Source organism: Podarcis cretensis (genome assembly GCF_951804945.1).
Source record: "Podarcis cretensis genome assembly, chromosome: 10".
NCBI classification, from domain to species: domain Eukaryota; kingdom Metazoa; phylum Chordata; class Lepidosauria; order Squamata; family Lacertidae; genus Podarcis; species Podarcis cretensis.
The window spans coordinates 57,459,789-57,473,358 of record NC_137179.1 but is presented as its reverse complement, the minus strand read 5'-3'; the positions used below and the strand labels follow the sequence as shown (position 1 = coordinate 57,473,358).

General features: G+C 43.3%; 1 protein-coding gene and 1 long non-coding RNA gene across 2 annotated transcripts in view; one reads left to right on the top strand and one right to left on the bottom strand.

The window, feature by feature from the left end:
• The window catches only part of CPED1 (cadherin like and PC-esterase domain containing 1), a gene marked incomplete at its 5' end in the record, with an annotated part of 119,267 nt that overhangs the window by 103,803 nt on the left and 1,894 nt on the right, over positions 1-13,570 (bottom strand). The gene's annotated exons all lie outside the window — the stretch shown is intronic.
• Positions 1,785-13,570, top strand: part of LOC307226061 — a 36,943-nt gene continuing 25,157 nt past the window's right edge. The window contains exon 1 of the long non-coding RNA XR_013843305.1: positions 1,785-1,939. This is a non-coding gene — a long non-coding RNA (uncharacterized lncRNA). The remainder of the gene's footprint in view (positions 1,940-13,570) is intronic.

Below are 13,570 nucleotides of genomic sequence, written 5' to 3'. Positions count from 1 at the left end.
GATGAAGCTATTGTAAGAAAGCAGAATACCAATTGTCACATGGTGCGAAGCGTTCAATATTTTCCTTGATAAATATCAATGAATCTGCAGTGGATTTGATGGGAAACGACAGCTTTCAGTAAGGGAGCTGTTTTACAATGCTATTTCACTGTAATAGAAAGTAAATGTTAAGCCAGATTCCACTTTAAGCAGAATTTGGCAGTCACCCAAGTTTTTTTAATACATAAAGTCCTACGCCAGTAGAGTCTAACATACCTATGAGTCATGTTCTCATCTACGCTAGGCCCCAGTGGAATCTGGAGGTTCAAGGGAGAATGCCCGCCTGAGTTTACCATCTGTGTGCCCAGTAAGGACAGTCGGCAAAGGAACACAGCGAGACAATTTTAGTGCCTAACCCACAGCTGTGGAATTCCTTTCTCCTGGAAACTTGCCAAAATCTAGCTAACTTTCACAACTTTTACAAAACCTTTTCATCTGGACTAGAATTTGACAGTTTAGGCAAACCAAATATTAGTGTGTGTGTACACACACACACACACAGAATGTCTGTTGATTCACATACACAGAGTGTCTGAACTGTGATTACAGTTACATCATCCAGCCAAACAGTGCAATACATCAAGAACTGTCGCTTAAACTGAACCCCCAAACTCTCCAAATCCTTGATTCCAGAAACACAATTTTTGCCATTGCGGAAATGCCTGCTGACTGTCTCTGCGTGCAGCCTGGTTCACACAGTCATCTCCTCCGCATGATCCTTTACATGAGAATAAAAATAAATAAAAAGACAGTCCCAATGTATCACACTCTTCTGCCATGGCTCTTTTGCTTGCAGGTAATCATTTTCCAACACTTTGGACAGTTCAGCATCCCTCCCACTTGGACCTACTCCTCAGAGTCTATTGCGTACTGTCTAGGGTTGCCATATTTCAAACGACAAAAATCTGGACAGCAAAAAAAAGGTTAAAAATGCCATTTTGGAGCTATTTTTATGGAGGATGGGTAATAATAATAATAATAATAATAATAATAATAATAATTTATTTATACCCCGCCCATCTGGGCAGCTTCCAACAAAATATTAAAATACAATAAATCACTATCGACATGGGCTGGATTTTTCCTAGCAATTTTTCTTTTTGCTGATTTCGGCCGGACACTGCTGTATTCCGGATATGTCCGGTAAATTCCGGACGTCTGGCAACCCTAGTCCTGTCCCTGTTTATTGAGGCCTTCTGGTGGAAGCAACCTCACAAAGAGAGACAATTGCAGACCTGCCCGCAGTGCTCCCTTCCCGGAGGGCAAAACCAAGGAAACAACAGATGCAAACAAAACAGGCAGGGCAACGTTTAGTGATTTAAAATTGGCCACAACTTTTATTGATTACAGATGTAGGTAGATTTTGGCTCAGGCATTGGGTGTTTATCCATTATCAGCGTCCGGATGGAGGGCTTACGTTTAAGAAGGATCACACCTGGGGTGGAGAGCCACTCAAAATGCAGAGCTACTAAGGTGGCCCTCCACAGAGGGAAGCTCTATGGCTTCTAGACAGAGACTGCCACTGAGACCCCTCTCACAGGTAAGGTAAAAAAGATAAAGGACCCCTGGACAGTTAAGCCCAGTCAAAGGCAACTATGGGGTTGTGGTGCTCATCTCGCTCTTAGGCCGAGGGAGTCAGCATTTGTCCACAGACAGCTTTCTGGGTCGTGTGGCCAGCATGACTAAACTGCTTCTGGCACAATGGAACACTCTGACGGAAACCAGAACACACAGAAATGCCGTTTACCTTCCCACCACAGCGATACCTATTTATCTATTTGCACTGGTGTGCTTTAGAACTGCTAGGTTGGCAGGAGCTGGGACAGAGCAACAGGAGCTCACCCTGTCGAGGGGATTCAAACCGCCGACCTTCTGATCGGCAAGCCCAAGACGCTCAGTGGTTTAGACCACAGAGCCACCCGCATACGCTGGCAGGAGCTGATTGGAATTTTAGTCCAACAACACCATCCTCTGGTTAAATGAACATGTAAAATTAATATTGGGACACAGGTGGCGCTGTGGGTTAAACCACAGAGCCTAGGACTTGCTGGTCAGAAGGTCAGCGGTTCGAATCCCCGCGACGGGGTGAGCTCCCGTTGCTCAGTCCCTGCTCCTGCCCACCTAGCAGTTCAAAAGCACGTCAAAATGCAAGTAGATAAATAGCTATCACTCCGGCTGGAAGACAAACGGCGTTTCCATGTGCTGCTCTGGTTCACCAGAAGCAGCTTAGTCATACTGGCCAAATGACCCGGAAGCTGTAGGCCGGCTCCCTCGGCCAATAAAGTGAGATGAGCGCCGCAACCCCAGAGTTGGCCATGATTGGACCTAATGGTCAGGGGTCCCTTTACCTTTTTAATATTAATATTATTCCATAAGGATGACATAAATGTTTTACAACTTTTCTCTAAAGGAAGAAAGCAAAATTTGTGTGTGTGTGTGTTTGTAATATCTGACCTTGGAAAGATTCAAGAATTCTAAATGTTTTAGTCAAGCCTACTACCACTAATGGTCCAGTAGAAACGATAGCCATTTCATTTTTGTGCTTTTAATTAGCAAATAAAACTTTGACAGAATATATACTTAGAAATAAAACGGCCTGACTGGAACATAGCCAAACCAAGCAGTAATTTTCCTTCACAGGCAGCGATAACGGTTAAAAATAGTTCCTAAAAACATTGCACAAGTCAGTTTTGGAAAACAGGATAATAGATCATCTAGCCTCTCATTTCCAAAGCGTCTAGACAGAAAGCTTTTGTACAGGATTGTTCTGCTTCTGGAAGGAGTTGACCCAAACACTTTCTTCATAAACTCTTGATTTAAATGCAGGTGCTTTGAAATCTTTCCTTGGCCACTTGTTTAACAGACCACAAAATGTAAAACAGGGTCTACTTCTAGACATTAATGTTTCCTACTGCAAAAACACACATGTAGCACTAAGAGAATAAATATGTTCTAACTGGACGATGAAAAATTTGGCTTCTTTCGTGGAAACTTCCCTTTCCCTTTGAAATCCAGGACCCCTAGTAATAGCTGTCAAGTGTCCTTTATTTGAAGGGACAGTCCCTTATTCCAGCGCCATGTCCCGCTGCTGTCCCTTATTGATGGATGTCCCTTAAATGTCCCTTAAATGATGTCCCTTAAATTTCAAAGGAAGCAGCTCCTCTCCCTCCCTCCCTGCCGGCCAGGGAGGAGGGAGGCTCCAACTGTGTTGCTTGGCTATGTTGCTCACCCAATAAGAAGTCTAAGAACGACTGGGGGATGGAGCTTGCATGCCTTGTGTGTGGCTAGTTAATGCAAGCTGAGGAGGTTTTTGAATGCTGGACGCCATTTTGTTGCACGTGCTGCTGCAAACTTTGCAGTGCAAAACCAGGCCAGGGAGCCATCTTAAGTTGAGGCTGCATAGGTCTTGTGGTGCATGTGATTCAGATTCTATTCAGTTGAACCTCTGGTTACAAAGTTGGTTGGACAGTGTTCTCAAAGCTACCAGCATGAGTTTGACCAGACTGCAGGAGGACAGGAAGACTGGAGTGCCTGGAACAGGTGAGGCTGCAGGTCCCTTATTTTGGATGCTGGTCCCTTATTTTCAAGGCTGATGGTCCCTTATTTTCAAATCTGTAAGTTGACAGCTATGCCCCTAGTTTTCTCTAATTGTGCCATTAGCAACAAGATGTTTAGCATACAGGACTGGACTAAGCATATTGTTAAGCTTTCCATTTAGCCACTGTATCCACTGGGTAAAAACCTGAGGTTTGGCTTGGCAAACCCGAGTTCAGATTCCATGGATTGTTTCAAGATTGTGTTCGGCACAGGACCTATACTGAAGACAATAGATTCATATTAAATAGTAGCAGGATTTGTATTTCTGTTATATTGAGATCCATCTACACAATACATTTAAAGCAGTATCATACCACTTTAAACAGCCACAGCTTCTCCCAAAAAATCCCGGAAACTGTAGCCTCTTAAGCTGCAGAGAATTGTTAGAATATCCCTATTTCCTCCCTCCAAGTGCCCCTATTTTCCAGGGACAGTCCCGGATTTACAGAAGCCGTCCTGCTTTCTGATTTGATCCCGGAATGTCCCACTTTTCTTTAGAACATCTCTGTTTTCATCGGAGCAATGTTGGAGTTATGAGACCCCAAGCCAAGAACCTAAGTAACTATGCAATCTTCAGAAGACATCTGAAGGTAGCCCTGTACAGTGGTACCTTGGATTACATACGCTTCAGGTTACATATGCTTCAGGTTACAGACTCTGCTAACCCAGAAATATTACCTTGGGTTAAGAACTTTGCTTCAGGATGAGAACAGAAATCGTGCTCTGGCGGCGCGGTGGCAGCAGGAGGCCCCATTAGCTAAAGTGGTGCTTCAGGTTAAGAACAGTTTCAGGTTAAGAACAGACCTCCAGAACAAATTAAGTTCTTAACCTGAGGTACCACTGTACTGGGAAGTTTTTTTAACGTTTGATTTTTTTATTATGCTTTTGTATAGGTCAGAAGCTGCCCAGAAGGGCTGGGGCAACCCAGTCAGATTGGTGGAATGTAAATAATAAAATCATCATCAACATCATTATGGAATAGGACGTCCCTATTTTAATCGGAGAAATGTTGGAGGGTAACTCCCAGTCTTTCCTGAGAAGAAGGACTGATTGTTAATCTAGTTAGGGAACTGTAACTCCGTGAGGGGAATAGGGGTTTCCTAACAACTCTCAGCATCCTCAACAAACTACAGTTCCCAAGAATATTTTGGAGGAACTAGGGGTGCCAACTTGAATAAAACATGGGGGGGGGGACAAAGTAAGCTCTTTTATGTATAACTGATCACAAGATGCAGCACACATACATCATTTGAATGGCAATACCCATCAATTTTAAATATTTCAATTTTCAATTTTTTTGGGGGGGGACGACGACGACGACAAAGGGATCTCGGCCCCTGGGATTTGGCTCCTGTAGGGGGAGCCATGACTGCTGCTTTAAATGCATAGCTGCTTTAAATGCATGATGCTGCTTTAAATGCATAGCTCTGCTAAGGCAAGGAACTTAGTAAGATGGCTTCTACCAAGTGAGATCATCAGTTCACCAGCTTAGTATTGTTGAGACTTTCAGCAGTTCTTCTGAGTCTCAATCGGGGTATGCCAGGGATAAACCTGGAAGGTTTTCCATGTAAAATACGTACGTGCTCTATCACCGACTCACAGCCTTTACTTGCTGACCAACAACATATAAAGTTTCTTCCCTCTTCTTTTGAGATATATTTTAAAGACCTGAACTGTGTTTTGGTTAAAAAAACAACCTGTCAAACTTCATGTTTCCCCTTTTCTGATTGAGTATCATTAAGCTGTTAACCATTTTGTACACAAAACATCACCATCACTATTAATTCTGTTTAAATTTTTCTCAGTTGAGCCTGTCATAATTCACAGTGCTTTGGAAGCGACGTTCCAATTTATGCAGAAATCTTGCTTTTTCAGACCCGCTTCTACATAAAAAAATGTACCTCAGGCTGAGTCTTGGCATGAAAAGATTCAGTAACAACAGATGAAAAGAGCCTGGTCAAATGATTTATGCTTTTTATACTCCTCTAACTAGTGTGGGTGGATGGTTTTGCTTTTCCAAAAGCAGCCTCATTTGCTGCACTGAAGAACAATTTTGAAACAGATAAGCATATGTGATGTGCTGACGGGGGTATATTTATCTAGTTATAAATGTCAAGGTAATAACCAACAGAAGTAATGATAATGTCATGATAGTAATGATAAAACAGAAGCAGACATAGGTGCTTCTATGAAAAAGTAAAAGAGCTGCAGTTGTTATCTCTGACACAAAATGTCTGCTTAAATAGAAGAGATGCTCAACAGCCATAAGGTTTGCGGCCCCCTCAAGAATATGTCTCCCAAGGACATAGCTGCCGTATTTCTGTGTTTTGTCACCTCGTGTTGTAGGACCCCTGGACAGTTAAGTCCAGTCAAAGGTGACTATAGGCTTGCTGCGTTCATCTTATTTTCAGGCCGAGGAAGCCAGCGTTTGTCCACAGACAGCTTTCCAGGTCATGTGGCCAGCATGATTAAACCACTTCTGGCACAATGGGACACTGTGACAGAAACCAGAGCACACGGAAACGGCGTTTATCTTCTCACCACAGTGGTACCGATTTATCTACTTGCACTGGTGTGCTTTCAAACTGCTAGGTTGGCAGGAGCTGGGACAGAGCAAAGGGAGCTCACCCTGTTGTGCAGATATGAACCGCCGACCTTCCGATCAGCAAGCCCAAGAGGCTCAGTGGTTTAGACCACAGCACCACCCGCATCATGTTGTAGCGACCGCTACATCCAACCTCACATCCAACCTAACCACAGTTAAATGCAGCATTACTGCTTCTCTGCTCCCCATTGCAAAAGTGCAGGATTGTTCATCAGCTGCGAGAACCATAAGTTATTCCCACTCGGCTTCTGCAATGGTCCTGCAAGAAGGATTGTGACTGGGGAAGTGTGATGCAAATCAAAGAGCACAGATGTGATGTAATGCAGTTAAGTCAATGGCCCTTCCTAAGCAGCCAGGTTATGTAACCCACTCGAATATGGGTGGGTTGAATGAATCCAAGTAGAGGAGGCCAGCTTCATGGGGTTCCTGTTCCAGTGTGGATTCCCACCCCCCCTTTGTGGATTGTGTTTCTAATCAAAGTCAGACATAGATGAGGCAGGATTACTAAAATTACATTTTATGCTGAGAGAGTTCTAAAGAATGAGCTCTGCTCCTCCCCTTCTAGCTTTCAGAATGTTAGCCCTAAAAAAATAAAAAATAAAAAATCTTCTTTTTTGGCCAATAGGACAGCAATTATGAACAAGTTCCTGAGCCAATTTCGCATTTAAACAGAAATGGCTTCGAAGTTATGCAAGCTAAAGAGAGCACCAGAGGCCAGCAAAAGGCCTTGCATTAAAAAATAAGTTGAAAAGACAAAGTGCTTTCCCCACTGGATATTATTATTATTATTATTATTATTATTATTATTATTTATATACTGCCCTATATCTGGAGGTCTCATGGCAGTTTACAGGAAAATCAAAATATAAAACCATAGGCTGACCTATGATGGAGCTCTGGGTAAGCTCTACCTGCAAGGGTGCAGGGAGCTAGTTGAACCAGAGCATATGCAACCACTCACTTTCTGTAATCAATAAAGTTGTGGCCTAAATTCTGCCAAAAACCAAAACTATAATTTGAGTCAATTGTGTGTTTATTGAAGGGGGAGGTCTCTGGGTCTGAACATGCAAATCAGCTGCCAACAACACCCCAAATGTACATTTCTGAAACACGCTTCTTTGTGTTATCATATGGAGCTCCTCCAGTTGTCCACACCCCTCTGGCATGTTTTATTGGGATATGGTTTATTTAGGACTGCTATATGTCTAGGACATTGCCAGGATTTCGAAGGCAGAATTGACACCCAGGGAGAATATCTGAAAGATGGCGCTTTGCCCTGGATCTTAGGCAAGTCAATTGCAAAATTGCATTTTTGCCTTAAAAAAAGAAAGCTCAGCAACTTCTGGGTTTTCCTTAAAAAATGTTCAGCAATTTTGAGGTCTTCCTAAAAACAGCTCAACAACTTTTGGGGTGTCCTGGTTTTTACTTTTTGAAATATGGCAACCCTAGAATGCTTGAGTGCTTCCTGCATTGCTAGAAAGAAACTAATTTCCTCTATCTTTCTTTTTTCCTTCTCTGGAGGCTATTTAAACATTTGTTGGCTTTTTATATCACTAGTATTTTTGTTCAGGAAGGAGGAGGATTTCAACTGCGATGGCTGGAATGCTACTCTGCTTCTCATTGTTTGCTATCTAAATATAGGGCAGGCCCCTAAATCAGGAAGATATGCTTTGACTGTTGGCATCGTAGCACACAAGAGTGGGCTGAACGGCTTATGTGGTTAGTCGACAGAACTTTGTGTGTTGGGTGGAAAGATAGTGCTAAACACAAACTCATTTTGCTTAATAATTTGACATATATATTCCAAAAGGAAGATGTGGGCTATTGTTCATGTATGAGTCGTTTCATGCAGATTATAAATTGAGTGGTACTGGGTTTAATGCTTGGACAGACAGGTAATGGAAAACAGACCTGAAATTTACAGCAAGTTGTATGCTGAAAGAAAATTTTATGAAAATGATGTACCGCTGGTATTTGGCCCCTAGGGACCCCTGACCATTAGGTCCAGTCGTGACTGACTCTGGGGTTGCGGCGCTCATCTCGCTTTATTGGCCGAGGGAGCCGGCGTACAGCTTCTGGGTCATGTGGCCAGCATGACTAAGCTGCTTCTGGCGAACCAGAGCAGCACACGGTAACGCCGTTTACCTTCCCGCCAGAGCGGTACCTATTTATCTACTTGCACTTTGACGTGCTTTCGAACTGCTAGGTTGGCAGGAGCAGGGACAGAGCAACGGGAGCTCACCCCGTCGTGGGGATGCGAACCGCCGACCTTCTGATCGGCAAGTCCTAGGCTCTGTGGTTTAACCCACAGCGCCACCCGCGTCCTTTAAATGTACCTACTCTTTTTTTAGCCTTTTAAATGTGTATGCGGGAAGGGGGGTTATTGTTTTGTTGTTTTGGTTTAATTATTGACTTGCGTTTTATCTTGCATTTTGTTCTGTGAACCACCCTGAGATCTTTTGTTGAGGGGCGGTATATAAATTTAATAGAATAAATACATACATATAAATCTAGTAAATAATTAAATTTCCAACCTCTCTCCTCCCTTGGTTGCCTTGTGGTCAAGCGCTGCTTCAAAGTCCCTCCCAGAAGGCAAATATAAATAAATTTGCCGTGAGAACTGCATAGATTTCGTCCAACTTTTAAAACAATAAGATCGGCCATTCTTCTGAATGCTCAGAACTTGCACAGCTACAAATATTCAGTTCAGCTGACTCTAAATTGGTCCTCCATTCAGCTGTCTCTATTTTAGGTTGACTGCAGTTCCCACAGGAGTGTAGGTCAATCTGGGCTAGCCACAAAGAATGTACTACCTACTGTAATTGAAGTTCATATTTCAGCAACAGGAAAGAGGATGAATACCAAAGCCAGGCCTTGTCCCTAAATATACACACCAGGGCAAACTTTTGCCTCCTTGTCATGTTGTGTATTGTGGAATCGCTTCCATAAACTTCCGTAAACTGAGTCAGATCATTAGTCCACCTAGCTAGTAGTTCTCCAGAATTTCAGACAGGGATCTCTCCTAGCCCCAATGTATTCTCCTTTTTTAGTTGTTACTCTAAATGCCACTCTATCTATCTATCTATCTATCTATCTATCTATCTATCTATCATCTATCTATCTATCTATCTATCATCTCTATCTAGGGGAGGGGGAAGGTGACAGTACTGTGTACTCCTGAGTACCCCCTGAAAAAAGCACTGCCTACTGGGACATATTAGAAACTTTATGTATTTATGTGGTCAGAGATGATGGAAGTTGTGAGTTCAACAACGTCTGCAGGGCCACAGGTTCAACACAACGGCGCTAAGGTGTGAATATTGCCCTAAAAGGGTTCAAAATTATTGGAAGGGACAAAATTTTGTCAAGCGTCTTAAAATCTACAAGCGATAAAATACTAACAAGCAAAGAAGAACATTCTAGATGCATTATTTGGCCATACTTGCTTACAACTATGTCATCAAATTACACTCAGACCTGCTACTAAGAAATCAGCAAAAGGATATCTGAATCAGTGCTCCCCCCCCCCTAAAAAAATGTTTAGGGGTACTCTCCTTTTCCCACTTATATTTAAATATTGCCCCTCAATGAGGCCAAACTTAGATTCACAAAATGTTTAGGGGTATGTGTACCCCTGTGTACCACCAGAAAAAAGCACCGATCTGAATTATCAGCCACCCCTTTAGATGAAGCTATATCTGGATTACAGAGCAATTTCTAGATGCAAGCTGTCCAATAATTAGGGGAGACAAGACTATTTTATTTATAGTCGTGACATAGATTTGTTTGTAATAAGAGAAATGGTCTGGAGGATATTTAATTTAAAGAGCCGTCGGCACATTTTCTAACAAATGTCACCAGGAAAATAGCTTGCACAGCCACAAGAGGTTGTTCACTTCATAACTATGATCAAACAAATGGCGAAGGTTGAAATATTTCAGCACAGCTGGAATGTGGGTAACTCAAGGACAAGTGGTTGTTTCTGGCACACAAAGGAACTATAAACAAATACTATGATGTGAAAAACATAGAATATTCTCTGGCCACACTTAAGAACCTCTGAATCCAATGGGAAAGATGGAAGCACATTCCTAAATCTGGATCATTCCCTCAAAGTTTTGTCTTTTTGCTGTTATGGTTGCTTTTCAGAAAATCATTTAATGAACCTGAAAGCGGCCTCGCACGCAGCTCTGAAATACTGCCGATCTCTACATGCACTCCTGAGGGCAATTTGGGGACAAGAAACTGTGCTAATTAACCTTGGAAGTCACTTGAAAAAAAGAAGCCGTATCATTTGACTTGTGTGTCTTAACTCCATAAAATTCCTAACGCTGTTTCGTAGGTCATTGGAGTACTAGAGCTTGTGAAAGAAAGAAAGAAAGAAAGAAAGAAAGAAAGAAAGAGTAAAATCCAGTATTTAATAGAATGTAATGTCATCATTACATCAACAGGGACGCGGGTGACGCTGTGGGTAAAACCTCAGCACCTAGGACTTGCCGATCGTATGGTCACCAGTTCGAATCCCCGCGGCGGGGTGAGCTCCCGTCGTTCGGTCCCAGCTCCTGCTCACCTAGCAGTTCGAAAGCACTCTTAAGTGCAAGTAGATAAATAGGTACCGCTTTATAGCGGGAAGGTAAATGGCGTTTCCGTGTGCTGCGCTGGTGCTGGCTCGCCAGAGCAGCTTCATCAAGCTGGCCACATGACCCAGAAGTGTCTCCAGACAGCACTGGCCCTCGGCCTCTTAAGTGAGATGGGTGCACAACCCTAGAGTCGGACACGACTGGCCCGTACAGGCAGGGGTACCTTTACCTTTACCAATGTCATCATCATCTTAAGAAGAAGAAGAGGAGTTTGGATTTGATATCCCGCCTTTCACACAAAGTGGCTAACATTCTCCTTTCCCTCCCCCCCCCCCACAACAAACACTCTGTGAGGTGAGTGGGGCTGAGAGACTTCAGAGAAGTGTGACTAGCCCAAGGTCACCCAGCAGCTGCATGTGGAGGAGCGGGGATGCGAACCCGGTTCCCCAGATTACGAGACTACCACTCTTAACCACTACACCACACTGGCTCTCATAAGGCTAGGTCACTGCACTGAGGACGGGGTGGATCAACTTTTAAAAGTTTACTGAAAGAGAGGGTCACACTATTACAATTTTCCTCTGCTGTGTTAACTCCCTGAGTGCAAGATGCAATGTAAGAGCTTTTGAACAAATACACCAACTGTGTAGACTAGCCGGTGTGTATAAATAGCTGCCCGACTAGCAAACTAGCAGTGCAGAAAACCTCAGTTATGCACACCACACCCTGTAGTAAACAAGCTTTCATTCTGCCAAAACTATATTATTTCTCTGGAGGAAAACTTACTTGTAGTGCCCAAGTGTTGTTGTGCATAGTGTTGGGCTTTGACCTGGGAGACCCTTGTTCAACTTCTCGACCAGCCATGAAGGTCACTGGGAGACTTTAGGCCAGTCCCAGTATTTGTCAGTCTAACCAGCACACATTCTTGATGCAAAACTGGGGAGAAACCATGTATGCCCCCCTAAGGTCCTTTGAGGAAGGATGCGATAACAGTGTACAGTGGTACCTCTGGTTAAGTACTTAATTCGTTCCAGAGGTCCATTCTTAACCTGAAACTGTTCTTAACCTGAGGTACCACTTTAGCTAATGGGGCCTCCCGCTGCTGCCATGCTGCCACTGCACAATTTCTGTTCTCATCCTGGGGCAAAGTTCTTAACCCAAGGGTTAGCGGAGTCTGTAACCTGAAATGTTTGAAACCTGAGGTGTTTGTAACTCAAGGTACCACTGTATTGAATGAGTAAATAATGTGTTAATCCACAAGAACTCTCCTTTTCTCAACAGTCAAATAGACAGGAATCCATCTCCTATAACTGCACACATTCAGGATATTTCAACAATTGTGTACCAGGAAGCCCACCAGACACTCAACACTGCTTCGAAGTGTCGAAGCAATGATTCTTCAACATCAACTTTGTTGGACTGGTCATGTTGTGCGGATGCCTGATTATCGTCTTCCAAAGCAACAACTCTATTCCGAACTTAAAAATGGAAAGTGTAATGCTGGTGGTCAACAGAAGAGGTTCAAAGACTGTCTCAGGGTAAATCTAAAAAAATGTAGTATAAACTGGGAAACACTGGCTTGTGAGCACTCCAATTGGAGAACAGCCTTTAAAAAAAGGTGTCATGGGTTTAGAAGACGCTCGAACTCAGGACGAAAGGGGGAAACACGCTAAGAGGAAGGCATGCTTGGCAAACCCTCACTGTGATCAACTCCTGCCTGGATACCTATGTCCCCACTCTGGAGGATGTGTGGATCCAGAACTGGCCTCCACAGTCGCTTATGGACTCACTTTTAAAACCATGTTTATGGAAGATAATCTTATTCGGCTACAAGTGATAGCCAAAGAAGAAGCAGCCCACCAGAGTTGCCACCACCACCACCGAGAGAACCATAAATACAGAACACCACTCACTATTATTTTCACGCATCCCTACAATCTCTAGTTCAGGCTGATGGAGCACCACTTCACTCCAGGTCATTAGGGCCTACAGAAAGGAATTCTGGGTGATACAAACTTGGGAGGACTGGGTTTAGCCCTCTTCTCATTCCCACCCTCAGACCCTCCAAGAGTCCCTATTTTCTAGGGACAGTCCCAGATTTACAGAAGCTGTCCGTTTTCTGATTTGATCCTGGAATATCCCACTTTTCCTTAGGACATCCTTATTTTCATTATGTGACCTCCAAGCCAAGGAGATAAGTAACTATACAACCTTAGAAGGCATCTGAAGGCAGCCTTGTATAGGGAAGGTTTTTTTTAATGTTTAATGTTTTATTATGTTTCTATGTATGTTGGAAGCCGCCTGAAGTGGCTGGGGCAACCCAGTCAGATGGGCAGGGTATAAATAAAATACAGCAACAACAACAGAATAGGTCACCCCTATTTTCATTGGAGAAAGGTTGGAGGGTGTGCACCCTTTGCTGTTATGCTGGTAGGTTAGGTTAGCTGTTCCAGAACACAATGAGCCAAGCAAGAAAAATAGTCCAATCTCCCTAATATGCCAGCATCAAATGGCTTGGACTTTGAAGACAGCATCATATTTTTAGGTAATAGGTCAGCATACAGATGAGAGAAAAAATTCAGTAGTCCTGGGAGTCTGCTTCCATGATATGCAACAACAGAGTCCAGGATGCAGCAAAATTTTGGAGGTCCTTGTAATCAGAACATTCAAATTGTTTTTGGTCTGAAATGAGAGGGCCAGTTTGGAGGGTACATAGCAAATCAGCTTAGCACTGTGCTAGCCATCCAAA